Here is a 13450-nt window from a genome sequence, read left to right as displayed (position 1 = left end):
TTTTAGTGACATTTAAAATCTAGCATATTTCAGTGGCGCCTGAGTGGCTCAGCGGGTTAAGGGTCCAACAACTTTGGCCCAAGTCATGATCTCATGGTTCGTGAGTTCGAGCCCTGCATCAGGTTCTCTGTCAGCACAGAGCCTGCTTCAGATCCTGTGTCCCCTTCTCTCTCTGCCCTGACCCTCCCATCTCAAAATAAATAAATGATTTTTAAAAAATCTAGTATATTTGAAAAAACCCATACTTTCACAAATTGCCAATTTGTTAAATTCAACTAAATGCCAATCATCTTTCTGACCACCATGGGCTTCTAAGTATCCAAGCTCTGTTTACCTCTCTTTCCTCATTAATCTTATGGTGAGAATTTAGTTCCTCTGGAAAATGAAGTACAATGTCCCACTGATTTAAATAGTTAACATTAAAAAGAACCTGCAGCCACTTCCAAATAAGCATACTATATACACACAACATATGTTTTATTAAAAAAATAAAGGAAGAATCTCTACTAAGTAATAAGTAATAGTCAGGTATCACATACAAATATAAAAAGTAAACAGATTCTATATAAACCAATTTCTTTGGTCTCTATGACTGACAGTTTTGTCTCTCTTTTTCCTATTTCCCTACATAAATGGTAACATGCTTTTGCCATCTCTCTTTACCAGCTCTCTCTATATGCGCTTTCCCGCTGGCCATCTCATCTACTGTTCACTGCTTCGGTAAGGATAATTACCAAAACTCTCCTTCAAACTACAATCTTTAGCGGGAGCCTGGCTGGCTCAGTTGGTGGATGGAGTGTGGCAACTCTTGATCTTGGGCTTCTAAGTTTGATCACCACACTGGGTGTAGAGATTACTTAAAAATTACAAAACAGGGGCGCCTGGGTGGCTCAGTCGTTTGCGTGACCGACTTCGGCCCAGGTCATGATCTCACGGTTCATGAGTTCGAGCCCCGCGTCGGGCTCTGTGCGGACAGCGCAGAGCCTGGAGCCTGCTTCCGATTCTGTGTCTCCCTCTCTCTGCACCTCCCCTGCTCGTGCTCGGTCTCTCTCTGTCTCTCAAAAAATAAATAAGTGTTAAAAAAAATTATTTTTAAAAATTACAAAACAAACTACAATCTGCACGCACACATTTTTAATTGTAGAACAAATGTCTTTACTTAAGTTTCTTGACAGAACTACAACTCAAAATGCTTGATTCCCCTGTTCACTAATACAAATATTTACCCAGCGCCTATTGTACCACTATTAGGCACTACCAGGAACAAATGAAAAAGGCATGGTGTCCTCATGAACTGAGTGGAGATAACAGGAAACGTAAGAGGGTTGGAAAAGGCTTCCAAAGAACTGGGAGTGAAGACAGACAACCAGGCAAACGATGCAGTGACAATCAGTGCTGACACCCCAGGAGAAGCTGGCAACTGGGGCTACAGAATGGTCTTCCCAAGCCTGAGCAGTTTGAAGACTCTCATTATTAATGTCCAGCAGCACATCCAGGAGTGGGAAGTGGAGGGAAACACACAGCAGCTGGAATGAAAAGGAACTAGAGCTGTGCCAGACACGTGTAAAGAAAAGCAAGGGAAAGGAAGACGCTGCCAGGAAAATGGTCAGAGTAACATTTCATGGAAGTCTAAGCCAGAGAATGAAGTAGAAGGTGGAAGAGGATAAGGAGGAAAGCAGAAGGAAATGCCAATTTTAACGACTGATTAAAAGCCCCCCAAAGAGTAATTATTAAGTGCTTACTGAATCAAGCTTACAAGCATTGCTTTGTTCATTTAATAAAAACAAGAGGAGAAAATGTACTACCTGAGTGAGAAAGCATAAGAGCTTGTGATTGGAATTTAAGGTTTCAGGTGATGACAGGATTTAGAACAGCAAATAATCAGGGAATAGGAATGAAGGAATACAGAATTCTTCATGCTACTTTTACAACTTTTCTGTGAGATTAAAATTATTCCAAAAGAAAAAAGGGAAAACAAAAAAGCTCATCTGCTCTCCCAAATACGTTCTTCTCCCCAACTTCACAAAACCACTTTCCCTGACCTCTAGATTTAAAACCTTGAGTAATCGGGGCACCTGGGTGGCTCAGCTGGTTAAGCATCTGACTTCAGCTCAGATCATGATCTCGAAGTTCGTGAATTCGAGCTCCAAGTTGAGCTCTATGCTAACAGCCTGGAGCCCGGAGCCCGCTTCAATTCCTCTGTCTCTCTGCCCCTCCCTCTCACGCTCTGTCAGTCTGTCTCTCAAAAATAAATAAAGATTAAAAAAAAAACCTGAGCAATCTTTCATATTTACATCTCCCACTTCTAACATGAAGAGGGATGTTAAGTTCTAGATGTTCTAATGTAGCAATGTCTCTTGAAGCCTTTTTTTTTTTTTTAAATCTGAGCTCTAGAGATGTAAAAACACCAAATTGGGAATAAGAGCTCAGAGCTCAAGTTACCAAAATTTATCAATGAAGAAACAACTTTAAACAAGTAAAAATAACCTACCCAAAACTCCTAGATGGGGAGAGATAGGGCCAAGATTAAGTCGAAGCTTGATGCCAAAAGCCAATGCCCAAGATAACCTCACCACGTGAGAATCATAATTCAATTTTCATTATAACAGAGATAAACATCAAACCTTTAAAATGTAATGATAAATGTTATTTTAGGCTAAGAGATTCTAAAGACTCAAGTTTTTATTTTCAAATTTACTCCATTACAGTACAGAATAAAATATCAAGGACAAAAAATTATAGTAACAAAATACAGTAATAACTATCAACACATTCCATCTGTTGTAAAAATGTCATTTTGAAGTATAATAACATAACGTAAAATGTCTAAGAATCAGTGTACAAAAGATCGTAAATAAGGGGGGGGGGCACTCTGTACAGAATTGTTTCCCCTCTCAGAATTCTTACATTGAAGCCCTAACTCCCAACTTGACAGATGGTATGTGGAGATACAGGGCCTGTGGGAGATAATCAGGGTTAGCTGAGGTGATGAGGGTGGGGCCTCATAACGGAATTAAGCTCTTCCAGGAGGAGACACCAAGGCACTCGCCCAGCCACATGGAGACACAGCTAGAAGGCGGCTGTGTGCGGGGCAGGAAGGGAGACCTCGTCAGAGCCTGATTATGCTTGGTCTTCAGCCTCCAGAACTGTGATAAATTCCTGTTAAGCCATCTAGTCTATGGTATTTTCTCATGGCAGCTGGAGCTGACAAAGATGGGATGTATTAACTCCAGAAGACAGCATTCTGTCTATAAAACTTTAAACTAAATTTTCCACTTAAAATAAAAGGGTCTTGCTCTGGGTAAGAGGTTGAACTAGTCAACCTCTAAGTTCACTTCCATCTCCAATGGTTATAACCACTTAGTGATCCTAAAGTTACAGTGACATCAAATATTTTTAAGATCACATTTGCAGCTATCATAGAAAAGCTAAGAATACTACCATATGTTGAGTGCCTCTACTACAAATAGCACTACAGCATTAAAAATTGTCATTTTTAAAACAAAGTGTAATATAAATAAATCTGTTGGGAGTTCTAATCAGAATGGTAGAAGGGCTGAGGCTGTTCTTAGAAACTGAAACACGTGAATTAAGTTTCTAGGGCAGAATACCCTAAGAATTAGAAAAGATACGCAGCTATTGAATCTTCTGTACCACAAATTACTGTTCTAGCAAAGTTATATATATCTGCACATCTACCATTTACTCAATGAAGTGATTCCCAGATCACTCTTTCTGACAACTTATAATATTTTTAAAGTGCTCATATCACACAACTACTTCTCTTAAAACTGATTTGGTTAAAAAACAAAACTGATTTGGTTTAACTCCCAACTCCAACATTTGGTAGCTAGGTGTTTTCATAGCATAACTGTGGCATACGCATATTATTGGATAAGCATTTCCCTAGTCATTAAATATAATTCTGAACTTTATTTCCTCATCTGTGGGCTATATCCTCTATAGTCTACTGTGAGATTTAATTACCAAAGTGTGTATAAAGCTCTGAAAATGGTGTCTGGCACTTAATAAATGGGTAACAGTGTTTTCAAAACTTACACATTACAAATAAAAACCAAAGCATAAAAGCTTCTTAATTAACTTTTTTGCAAGCAAGTCTGTTGGATGTTATAGGAGAAAAAGAGAAGCATTCTCTTAAAGATGTTCATTTGACATCATGAACTATCCTAAACTTCAACGAAATGGCACCATAAGGGTTGAAATTTCAAGTTTAAATTTGTAAGTGTAGAGAACCAGTTAGCATCCCTCCCTGCCAAGCACTGGCTCCACTCCTCCACCATTAAAACGTGTATCTTGAGACATGGAAGCCTACGCATCTCTCTTTCTCCAACTAACTTTATTCTTCCCATGTTTCCAATCTGTCATAAATATAACTACACAATAAAAAAATTTTCTGGTCAGGAAACCAAGCAATCAGCACTTGTAGGCCATTACTGACTTTTCTGTTCCTCTTCTTCTCTTTCTCCCTTCCTTCCTCCTTCTCTTCCTTTCTTTAAAATCTCTACACCTATCATGGGGCTCCAATTCACAACCCCATGTATTAAGAGTCACATGTTCTTCCAACTAAGGCAGCTGGAGGTGCGTAATTTTTAATCCTTATTCAACAGCTCTTTCTTCAGCAGGAGAGATACTTTCTCTCCCCCCAATATCCAAAGAGTCCAAAGACTCTGGATCTAGGGTTGGGAGATATTTCATCTTTCTACATTCTGTATCCTAATTCTTGATGCAAGCTACATGGCTCCACACATATTTAAACTCACAGAGTGGTACACCAAAAGATCCAATTTTTATCTGAATTTCAAAAACTCATACAACAATATAACCAACCTCTACTCTGCCAAAAGCCTCATTTCAATAACACCTCTTTCCTTTAAAAACAAAATTTCTCAGGGCACTTGGGTGGCTCAGTCGGTTAAGCGTCTGACTTCTGCTCAGGTCATGATCTCAAGGTTCATGAGTTCAAGCCCCGTGTCGGGCTCTGTGCTGACAGCTCAGAGCCTGGAGCCTGTTTCTGATTCTGTGTCTCCCTCTCTCTCTGTCCTTCTCCTACTCGTGCTCATGCTTGGTCTAAATAAATAAATAAATAAATAGATAGATAGATAGATAGATAGATAAATAAATAAATAGATAAATAAGCAAACATTAATAAAACTTTAAAATTTTAAAGTAAATGGACTCTTTCATCTTCCTAACCTTCAGAAGTTAATTTTATACCTCCTACATTGTGGCTTCTTCAGTTAAAATATACATATATAGTCTGTTTCCCAGTTAATGGAAACATTTAGTAAGCTACAATACTCACCTTTAAAATACACTGGATAAAGTGGATGAGTACTTGCCCAACTACTTAACCCATCTTAAAAAAGTTCTAAGTTTTTTGTTCCTTGGTGACCATTTCTCCAGTCTCCCGATTGTTTTTTATTCTGTTCTAAATGTATCCTGAATAGATCTCCCTAGGAACTCTTCAGAGCATCCACTGGCCTCCACAGGGCCTTTGTGCAAATAGAAAAACATATGCTTCTGGGGAGAAACAGGTACTCCTCTGGGTGAGGTGGTGATGCACGGGGAGAGAGGGGAGAAGTGAAAGCACGATTACGACTGGGAGGCCTAGCCAGAGCACAGGACTCTGAAAGCAGAGCCTGGAGCAGATTTCAGTCCTTGTTGTCTCCTTCAGCCCAGCACATTTGTGCAGTGCACAAACGGCACAACCACATAAAGCAGCCCTACACTTTCAGATCATTCACTAGGAAAGAGGGAAGGAAAATCAATTATTAACTTCTCTAGCCACCCATTCTCCAGCTACATATGCATCCATCCCTTACCTTGCACACTCAAATATTTGGAGGGGATCTCTCAACATCAGAAAACCTATCCTCCCTTTACCTTTTTTAACTTTCTATTTTTCGTGGTTCTCTTTTCTGTTTAAGTATGGTGAATGCTCATGTAATATCAAAGAATATTAAATTCAAAAGACACGTGGAAACACATTTAATGTGATCTTTGCAACAATCCTCTGAGATAGGTGAAATGGAGATTTTCTTTATTTCACAGATGAATAGACAGGTTTCCCCTGCTATCAGAGAGCAAAGCTTTCCTCTGAAACCTTGCGTAAGCTGAAATGGCTACAGCAAAGAAACAATTACCATTAACTCATATGGAAAAATTTTTGTAGCATTCCCAGACCCAACAAATAACCTCTCTTAGGCTTTTCTGATCCCTTAGGAGCCATCTGGCTAACAAATTCACACACACACACAAAAATAAAGTACAGATGTTCACAAACACAGTTCAAAGCCATGTCCCGATGCTATGTAGTTCCCGAAGGACATTGGTGGCATCACTCTCACTGCCTCTATAATGGCTCACCACTGAATGCTATTGTCACTTTTTGCTTTCTGTAAAAGTGAAAATCTTCTTCAGAATTCTTTCAGGGTGCCTGGGTGGCCCAGTCGGTTAAGCGTCCAACCTCGGCTCAGGTCATGATCTCACAGCTCATAGTGAGTTTGAGCCCCGCGACGGGCTCTGTGCTGACAGCTCAGAGCCTGGAGCATGCTTTAGATTCTGTGTCCCCCTCTCTCTCTGACCCCACCCCCCCACCCCCCCGCTTCTGCTCTGTCTCTCTCAAAAATAAAAAAAATTTAAAAAAAGTTCTTCCGGTTAGCAAAAGCGGGTACTAATGTATGTCTTTCATAAAAGCAAAGTGGGATAGTACAAACTTCCAAAAAGCGGGGAATACCTGTACCTAAAATTTGAAGAAGCCACGTTACTTGCCTCTCAAGTTAACAGCAGGCACAAAGGACAAAACGCAGGTGACAAAAGGACTAAAACTAGGTGTTTTAACTCACAGTACAGAGCTCATATTGAGCATTCAAGTCACCTAAAAATCAAGAAGTCTCACTACTTATTCCTCCCTGCTTAACCTTTCACCCTCATTACTCGATCTAAATTCTTTTAGGGCCACCAAAGATCTCTCAGCCAAATCCAAAGGCCACTTATATTTTTCTGAACTCTGCTCCATTTGGCTGTAATAATCCCCTTTTTTAGATTATTCTAAATCCACCCTGATTTCTGTGGTGACTTCCTCACTTATTCATTCTTGCCTTCCTTCTTTTCCCACAGATTGTCTTCCGTATCTTGCTAACATTTCAGTCTTAAGCAGATACCTCCACTTTGCAGTTTATAATGGAAATGGTTGCCCCAAGTACATAGTCAAGGCTCTAATTTAGATCTCTTCTCCTGTAATGCTGCCATTCCCTGTGATGAATCCATTCCATCCTAGACTTTCATCACTTCTCGCCTTCATTAATTCTAACTGTTGCCTAATCCTATCCAGCATTCATTTCTTGTTTTTTTTTTTTTTTTTTTTAAGATTTTTTAAAGATTTTTAAGTATTCTCTACACCCAACATGGGGCTCAAACTCACAACCCCGATCAAGAACTGCAAGCTCTACCAACTGAGCCAGCCAGGCTCAGTTTTGTGTTATGTCCTAAACAGTGGAATACAAGACTACTAATGGTGTATTAGATGATTTTAAATGGTCCGTAGAGGAATATTTAAAATTATGTTTATTTGGGGGCACCCGGGTGGCTCAGTCAGTTAGGCATCTGCCTCTTGATTTCAGCTCATGTCATGATCTCACAGTTCATGAAGTCAACCCCTGAGTTGGGCTCTGTGCTCAATGTGGGGCCTGCTTGGGGTTCTTTCTCTCCACCCCTCCCCTGCTCCCCACTTGTTCTCGTTCTCAAAATAAATAAATAAACATTAAAAATAAATAAAAATAAACTTTAAAAAATGTTTATTTTGAAACATGTTGAAGGGGGGAAAAACTAACACCAAGTAATCATGTATATTCTTTTAAATTCACTTATTTAGGGGTGCCTGGGTGGCTCAGCTGGATGAGCGTCCCAACTTCGGCTCAGGTCATGGTCTCAGTTTGTGAGTCTGAGCCCCGCATTGGGCTCTCTGCTGTCAGTACAGAGCCTGCTTGGGATCCTGTCCCCTTCTCTTTCAGCCCCTCCCCTGCTCACTCTCTGTTTCTCTCAAAATAAGTGCACTTAAAAAAATAAATTCACTTATTTAAAAGACAGTAACTTGAATTAAAGAAAATATTAAAATAGAAGGTTTGAAGATCTTAAAAGACATGAATGTCTTAAGGTTGGGAAATACTGGCCACTGGGGAATCCATGTTGTATGGAAGTTACACGTTGTATGGAAGCTCTGGGTCAATGATTCGAATCCCATATACTAAGTAACTTTGAAAGAATTACTTAAACCTCTTTAAATCCCAGTTTACTAGTTGTGTAACAAGGACAAAATAATCTACCTCCTAGGCTTACTGTATAGATCGAAAAAGATAATCTACAAAATTACCTTAGCTCAGTGCTTGGCATGGAAAGTGCTCAACAAATATCAATAATTGCAATTATTCTTTTTTTTTAATTTCTTTTTTAGTATTTGGTTTTTTGTTTTTTGTTTTTTTTAGAGAGACAGAGTGCAAGTGGAGGAGGAGCAAAGAGAGAGGTAGACACAGAATCTGAAGCAGGCTCCATCCAGGCTCTGAGCTGTCTGCACAGGGCCCAACACGGGGCTCAAACTCACGAACAGTGAGACCATGACCTGAGCTGAAGTTGGACGCTCAACCGACTGAGCCACCCAGGCGCCCCAGTAATTGCAATTATTCTTCATCTCTCTTGGCCATCATGCCTTCACTTGTAATCAACTAGGCACCTGATCTATATTATAGACAATGTTCATATATGGATTTTCTGCCCCAAATTTCCCTTTTCTGCTTGTATGTCTTTATTTTTATCTTCTGGTATAAATCCAAAGATCACATGTCAACTTTTAACATTAATCCTTAAAACTGTGAGCATCTTGGCAGTAGGAACCAAAAGCCATATTCCTCTGACTCACTACGCCTTACAAAATTAAAAGAATCTTTAACGTTTGTTGAATCAATCTAAATTTTAGAAAGGAAAATCGGATGCAAACAAATCTCACAACGCACAGTACATAAACATAAGCTATGTGAAAGCATCTTATGCTATTCTCATGGAGAGGTGGGCAGGGTGGGGGGAGGGAATGACAGGGTATTATTTTGCTCTACTAAGATATCTGTCAGGTGAATCTTAGTTGGTGGGTCTAGTCTTCTATTTTCTAATCTCATTCACTCAATAATAAAACCTAGGTATATGCCAACCACCATACAAGGTGTGGAAGATATGGAAACAGTCTAGTAAAGGAAAACACACTAATATTGGAACACAGGTAAAAAGAAAATTACTACATAATATGCTATGTAAATAATACCCAAGTGGTTTTTTTTATACTAGATGTGCTCCACAAATGTTAACTACATCCCATCCTCCCTTAAGGCAGAGCACCTAGGGGTGAGAACATTACATCACATTGACAGTAATAATTTTATTGCTATCTTGTGTTGACTCTACGTATACTAACCATATAAAAGTTTTTGTCTGCCAACTAGACAACTGTTGAAATTCAGTAATTGTTTGATCTGATTTGCCGGCAAACATGTACACACACAGGCCCTAAAACATGACTGGCATTCTGTTAATCTAGAGCAAAATGACGACTAATGTAACTGGTGAAAAGATCAGTTTATATTTAACCTTTCTGGGACTGGGAAAAAACACTATAGAAAATACACTGAAGTTACCCTCTCGAGAATATTTTCACCCACAAAGATGTCCTGACTGACGCAGCAAAGGCTTGAGAAATTTAAAATGTTATGACTCAGAAAACTAACATTAATTCTCAAGCTTCTAAACAACAGTTAACAGTTAACATAGACGGAGATAAGCTATCATTGCGTTACCCTATTCATAAACTGATTCTCACTTTGCTGAAAGTGTATCAGTCATAACTCAGTGAGACACAACTTCTGGATCTCCTTCACTGTTAAGAATAGGCTTTTGTACCAATTTGTGTAACATTTTATCAATCATCAATCCTTGTCTTACACAAATTTGGCATAAACAGCATCTGAAACAGAAGTTACTCAACTGGCTTACAAATTGAAGTGGGGGGGGGGCAAAAGGAAACCACTTGGAGGGAGAGGGGGATATAATATAATCTTCAAAGACATTTTACCAATACGGGTGGTGGGGTGGCATTAAGGGTAAGGGAGGGAATGAGTCAGAACTTCTGTATTTTCAGCTGTGCTCAACATACTGAACCCAGGGTTACTGACTGTAGAGCATGAAGAAATCTTTAAGAACAAAATCTAGCACGGAAGTGTAAAAAGAAAGAAAAACTATTTAAATACGCAAAGAATACATACTCCATTCTAAGACTATACAGATTACTTACTGTTTATGGCAATATTCTGCCAGTCTACTATTAGTTGGCCTTTTACTGTATCCTGAGCACAGTAACAAGCCCTTTACACACATGATCTTTGTTAATCCTGCAGCAAACCTTAGAGGGAAGTACTATTATCATCACCTCCATTTTACAGATGAGGAAATATTCTACCAACAGTATAGGCCAGATCTCAAAATTTAAAGATTATGTCATACTACCTAGTCAAGGGTTTTAACCAACTGGCCTTTACTAGAAAAGGGGAGAAAAATTAGCTTCTATCCCATCCCCAAAGTAGTTACAACCATTTTTTTTTTAACCTTGCAACACTTTCACCATTGTGTGCAACAATGTTTCTATACTGAAATCGAGCAAAAGAAAAAACTAGGTTAACAATGCTACATCTTCAGTTACCACAGTTGCTAAAATTACAAGAAACAGGGAGGCAGTTTGATGGCCTTACAGCATCCCCTTTCGATTTAGACAGTCTGGGTTTGAATCTCTACCGCAACACGGTAACTGTCTGTGACCTTGGTCACATTAATATCTCTGATTTTATCTCATCTGTAAAATGGGGATGATAATAAGAGCACCTCCCTCAAGTACCAGCTGTAAGATGAGAAAAGATAATGTACATAAAGAGCTCGTTACTGTGCTCAGTACACAGTAAAAGGTCAACTAATGGTGGAGGGAAAACAGCCACATATGTAAGCTCACCAAACCAAAATATACAAGTAAAAAGCCTGCATTCTGACAAGCCCACTATAAAAAATCAAATTACTATTTGACCACACGCCAAAGACAAAATTCAAAGTCAATCCATTCCTAATTTTCTTAGAGGATCAATGCATTTGAGGTGGGCCAGAAACGATGCTGCAGTGCATCTGACACACACCTAAAAATGGCTCCAGTCGGAGTAGCATCTTAATCACCACCAGAGGAGGTTAAATCTACTTTTTAACAAATGCTGGAGTTCGGCTCGGTGGGCGCTTAAGTATCACGCCATCGTGTTTATTTGCAGGAGGAAGCTATCGAGCACTGGAGCAAGAATCCTGATTTTTCTGGTGCATTCCAAAGGAAAACCTTCCAGCACAGCCGCCTACTGTACAATTCCAAGGACCCTAGCGAGGTATGAATCTACGAGCCTAGGCTGAAGAGCAGCCAATGCAGAAATCCGGGCGGCTTCGGGAGCCAGCAAACATCAGGCATGTTGGAAATCTCAAACAAATCTCAAATCAAGTCAAAACAAATATGCATCCCTTTAAAGGAACTAGACGCATTCCTCTCGGGCAAAGGAACAATTTATCAGTGTTCCCATTGGTCCCCATGCCCTTTTCTGCAAGTCCTGAAGTGGGGCCTTTACCGTAACACCAATAACAGTAACGCTATCTCAAAGAGAGAGAGCTGCAGAGTGGGATTCACTACGCAGGTCAGGGGATGGCGAGGCCTGGGGAACGAAATGACTACCAAACCGTCGTCTGGAGTTGGGGCTGCACGTCCCTAGCGGAAGTAGGGTTGGTCCAGATTCCCCCAAGCGCCTCTCGCCGAGTCAGGTCTTTAGCCCGGTCTCTCTCACACAGTGCTCGCTGCAAATTCCACCCTAACTACACACGGAAAAGAAGTAGGCAGTAAAGGCCCCAGATGAGCCCTTGAGCTGTCTGGGGGACGCTTCCCACACATTAGGAAAAAAGCCATTATCCCAAGGACGGGGAACCCCCTTCGTTTAGCCGGCTATGCGACTAATCCCCCCGCGGGGCCTGAGCGGGGACCGGGTGGGAGAGAGACCGACGGCTCCGGAACTCCCGCTGCAGACCACATGGGGCGGGTCTGACTCCGGTTTCCCGCTCCCCGACCAGGAGGCCGAGACTTCCCCCAGACACAGACATGATGAGAACCAAAGAGAAAGCGGGGGATGGCTCGACCCAAGGCCGTCTCCCAGCGGTTCCCCAGTCTCTGCCCGCCAGGGCCGGGGTGCGCTCCCACGCCCCAGGCGGCCCCCCGCCAGCCCACCCCGATGGGGCCCGCTTTGATCACAGCTCCTACGCCCTCGCTTTCCTTACCGGCCAGGGCGAGTGTCAAGCGGAGTGTGTCTGCGCACTTCGAGTCTCTGCCGCGCTCTGATCGAGGGAAGGGGAAGGGGAGGCGAGGGGTGGGGGGGATGGAAGGACCACCCGACCGGGGAAGCCGAAGCTGCGGATGGACAAACCGCCAAAGCACTTTCGCTGCTTCCCGAGAGGGAGAGAGCGAGCGAGAAAAAGAAGCAAGATGGCGGCTAGCCAGCCCCTACGTACTACGTCATGCCGCGGCGTACGTAAGGCAAATCTCCGCAAGGCCGCCCTCCGGCGCAGAGACGGCCCGATCACGTGAGGCCTCCGTGGCGGCCCAACCCCGGCGGAAGGCGACGGCGCCTCCTGCTGGAAGGAGGGAGTTCCTGCAATCGGGGTTCCCGCCGCGGGGTAAGGATTTGCAGGAGCTCTCTCCAGGAATTCTGGAAGAGGCCACGATTGTACACTGATAGGCCTCAGGGAAGGCAGCACTCTTGTAAGTGGTGGATGGGTGTGTGAATTGGTTCAACCGACAGTCTGGCGCTACGTATCAACAGTACATTATGCATAATCTTTAACCTTGGTGTTTGACAGTATCTTGATATTTTCCAGAAATATGAGTACACAGTATTCATAATACCAAAAGCTGTCCGTTGACAAGAGATAAATAAATGCATTATGATACATCCATATAATGGACTATTCTGAAGCCATTAAATTCAGATTAATACTTAATGATCAGGGAAATGCTTATGCCCTAATATATTTATGCCGTAACTATGCTAGAAACACACACACATACACATATTCATTGAAAAGAATAAAAAATGTACTCTGGATGTTAATAATGGTAATGTGAACAATAGTTTTCTTAGGGCATTCAGATTTTTAAAAAAGATTTTATGTATGCCTTTCTATAATTTCCATATTTTATCATCACAAATCAGTTTTAATGTGTAATGAAAACTTTGTGAGTCATAATATTGTTATGAGACACAAATGATAAACATGTGCACACATATAGTGTATATAGCGTGTGTGTAACTGTATATGGTATTGT

The 13450-nt window shown here is 41.2% G+C and overlaps 1 protein-coding gene across 13 annotated transcripts in view; it reads right to left on the bottom strand.

Moving 5' to 3' along the window:
• PRRC2C (proline rich coiled-coil 2C) overlaps positions 1–12632 on the bottom strand; it is a 95007-nt gene extending 82375 nt beyond the window's left edge. For 11 of the 13 annotated variants that reach the window (XM_058701458.1, XM_058701466.1, XM_058701461.1 and 8 more), the window contains exon 1: positions 12406–12631. The gene's annotated coding sequence lies outside the window, so the exon portion shown is untranslated. Of the gene's footprint in view, positions 1–12405 lie in introns of all 13 variants that reach the window. The other 2 variants (XM_058701469.1, XM_058701467.1) reach the window with 2 other exon arrangements.
• Between the last annotated feature and the right edge of the window lie 818 nt (positions 12633–13450).

This window comes from Neofelis nebulosa, chromosome 15, assembly GCF_028018385.1.
Source record: "Neofelis nebulosa isolate mNeoNeb1 chromosome 15, mNeoNeb1.pri, whole genome shotgun sequence".
In the NCBI taxonomy this organism is placed as follows: domain Eukaryota; kingdom Metazoa; phylum Chordata; class Mammalia; order Carnivora; family Felidae; genus Neofelis; species Neofelis nebulosa.
The sequence above is the reverse complement of the archived record's forward strand: the minus strand, read 5'-3'. Positions and strand labels throughout refer to the sequence as shown.